General features: G+C 30.6%; 1 long non-coding RNA gene across 1 annotated transcript; it reads left to right on the top strand.

Annotated features, from left to right (window-relative positions):
* The first annotated feature begins 241 nt into the window (after window positions 1–241).
* On the top strand, window positions 242–1,990 carry LOC107950803 (uncharacterized). Its single transcript, XR_001698213.2, has 5 exons — window positions 242–452; window positions 619–653; window positions 918–1,002; window positions 1,558–1,647; window positions 1,728–1,990. It is a non-coding gene; the product is annotated as an uncharacterized lncRNA (long non-coding RNA).
* Window positions 1,991–3,608: the final 1,618 nt, after the last annotated feature.

Here is a 3,608-nt window from a genome sequence, read left to right as displayed (position 1 = left end):
TTAATCAAATTAAAATTTCATATATAAAATAGCACAAAATTAAAATTAATGTATGACAATACACATTACATTAGTAATTTTGATATTTATCTGTTTTTTATATCATCATACATAAAATTAAATTCTCATATAAGAACCTTCACTCATCCCATTAATAAGTCTACCACAAAAGATTATTGTCAAAATTGTACGTTGCTTGTCATAATATATATATATAATCAAGTCATATATGATATATAATAGACATAAGAGAAGCAAATTTGAATAGTAAAAAGTAAATAGGTCAAGTAGGAAACAAAGAAAAATAAGGGAAGCCCAGCCCAACAGTGGACCAAGTCAGGTGTTGATTGCATTTTAACTGCACTGCAGATCTTCTAATTTGCACTTTCTCAGGAAAAAAGCTAACAAAACTAGGGATACCCTACTTTTTGTATTTCCATTCTCTACACAAGGTAACGTTCTTCTTCAGAGATTAACCTTTATTATTAGTTTTTAAAAACTTGATAATTTGTATATATTGATATTATCATTTTCAAAATCATCTCTGTGAAGCTAAATCCTTTTCTTCCCATGATATCTTGTACATTTGTATATATTGATGCATTATTCCTTGTGCAGTAAGCAAATAAAGGAAACTTCAGCATTGGTAACATGTGAGTTTTGATCTTCTCTCTTTTTTTATGGATTTTGGAAACACATTATCACTAGAAGAATCCCTTAGTAACTAAGCAAATAAACGATGCTTTGTTAATAATGGTGATGTCAAAGATTATACGAGTAGTTGCCTGAAATTTCTGTCACTTTGGTTTGATTTAAATTAGATGATGATCGTATTGCTAAAATATGATTTCTTTAGTTTTATAATTAAGTAGTGTTGGGCATTGGCAATATTACTTGATAGTTGTTCAATGGTGCAGGGCTGACGAGGAACCGGTGGATCAAAAGAAACTCCTTGAGAGTATTTGCCAGTCAAATTGTGCAAAGCCTAAGAATGGTTATGAGGTAAACCATTTCCTCACGACTTATCTAAAGAGAGTCTAACATGTGTTTCTCAATGGAACCAATATCACAGTGGATCATGCATGGTCAACCTATAAACCAGCGAACCTTGGGATTGAGTATCTCTGCTAAGACTGTATCAAAATCACGTAGCATCACCATTACTGTTAGGAGTGTCGAATGAAATTTCCATGTTAGTAGTCCCAGGATAAGTAACTAAGGTTGTCCCCCAATATAAAAGGGCCATACAAACAGGTCACACAGACTATGTACTCACTTCTTCTTCCTCATCTCCCTTCCTCCTCTAAGCAAACCACCACTTTTTTCCCTGTTAGTCTTAGTGGTTAACTATAGTTTTTTACCGAAAAGATAATTGTATGGTTGGACATAGTTATTAGACTAGACAAACCATTGAAGATGGGTTAACCAGTCTAATATGATAATTTATTCCATGATTAAAAGTCATTGGATTTTGGCCAGTTACGATTCACTGAAATAGATTTCAAAATTCTTAAAGAAGGGAAGAAATGTTTCTATGGAAGTTTTCTCTCATTGCAGGAATGCGTGAAGAGGATTTCAGGTGATGATACTGGAACTATGCACTGCACTGGACAATACTTTGACTACTTAGCTTGTGTTGATAAATGTGTAAGGTTTTTTTTTATACTAATATATACGATGATTTATTTAATTTCATTTTGAATTATTGAGTTGATGGTGAAATGCAGGTTGCCCCAAAGCTATTTGGAAAGCTGGAATAACTAGGAGCTTGCTTATTGATTGATCACCAAGGATGCATTCGCTCCATTTGTTCATCCCTATTTTTAATTGTTTTCTTTTTCTACAAGAATAAACGATGTTTCATTAGGTATTTTTAATTGGTAAAATGAAATTTAGAAAAAGAATACCATTGAAATATGTACTTAGAATTAGTCAGTGCAAAAATGCAAGGGAACACAATAAAAATGACACGAATGGCATCTCAACTTTACCATCTGTATTTTATATATATTTCAGACTTAATTACATCTGGTATTTTGTTTTTTTACATACTTGGTACATAAACTTTCAAAATATTTACTCCTCTAAGTTTTTGATGACCTGTCACTTGTATTTAGAGGTCACAAACTGGTGGGTTCCAATTGGATTTTTTTAATTCCCATTTTTTAGTTTTCGGTTTTGTCGTGGGATCATTCGAATTTAAATTTTTTTAGGTTTGGATTTCTTGAATTCGAATTAGTTTAGGCTGGGAGGGTTTTGATCACCAAGCAAAATCCGCTAAAGTTCTTTAAAGGTCGTTTTCACAGGGTAGAACTTTACAGGATTTATCACCACTTCAGCGGCTTTTGCTGCTGGATTCACGATTATTTCATTTCCTGATAGGGTCAAATAGGATCATTTTCTTCTCGATATCTTTTATTTTTTTCATCATGTGGAAGTTCAAATTAATTCTCGCTTATCTACTTCTATCCATGTGGAGGGACGAGAAACGTCTGTACTCGACTACAAAATTTATTTTGTACACTGTAAGGGGTTTCGATTTTCTACTAATAGGAGTTTTAGGCCTCGGTTTAGATGATTCTAATGAACCAACATTAAATTTTAAAACATTAGTTAATCAATCATTTCTTGTCGCACTCGAAATAATATTCTATATTGGATATCTTATTGCTTTTGTTGTCAAATCACCGATTATACCCTTGCATACATGATTATCAGATACCCACAGGGAGGCTCATTATAGTACTTGTATGCTTCTAGCAGATTCAAGTAATTTTAAATTTTTTAAGTTATAAATAATTAAATTTTGAATGTAATAATTCGTTTTACTTTTATATTTGATAACGCGCTTCATATTTGCGTTATAAAAAGTATAAATTATATATACTAAAAATCCTACCACATGTGTTTGCGTGTGGAAACCACATATTTAGAATATAGGTGTGTATTTAAAAATAATATAAAATAAATCCATTTAACAGGGGTTCAATCCCTAGGCATGTTAAAAGTTAATTTTTTTTAAAAAAAAAGTTTATGTAGTTGTAAAGAATTTGTTTATAAATCGATTAAACACGGGTTCAATCCCTAGGCATATTAACTTTAGTTCTTTATTCAAAATCTGTATAAAAGTATAAAAAGACAATCAAAAAAATAATAGTAGCAGTTTAATAGAAATCCTACACATATGCGTGTAGAAACTACAAATATAAAACATGTGTGTGTTAAAAAAAACATACAATAAACAATGAGACATATGACTAAAAACTAATTAATAATAATTACACATAGAATATACATGATATTAAATCTCTTTTTAAAAAATAGATTTAATTGTTTATCATTGTGTTTTTATCAATCATGAGTCGGTGTCGAGCTAACTTGTTACACCAACTCAATCAAATACATTAATATATATAAACACACAATTGATTAATGTAATAAAGTATGCATAATAAAAATTAAAATGTACGACAATATCAAAATAAAGCTTTAGCTAAGTGGTAAATAAAAGGTTTCACAAATGCAACTGGTTCGGGTCTAAATCCCACCATATGCATATATTTATTGGGTTTTTTAAAATGAAAAAGACTAAAGTACCCTTGAATAAT

The sequence above is a fragment of the Gossypium hirsutum genome, chromosome D03 (genome assembly GCF_007990345.1).
Source record: "Gossypium hirsutum isolate 1008001.06 chromosome D03, Gossypium_hirsutum_v2.1, whole genome shotgun sequence".
NCBI lineage: Eukaryota > Viridiplantae > Streptophyta > Magnoliopsida > Malvales > Malvaceae > Gossypium > Gossypium hirsutum.
This window is presented reverse-complemented; position numbering and strand designations above follow the sequence as displayed.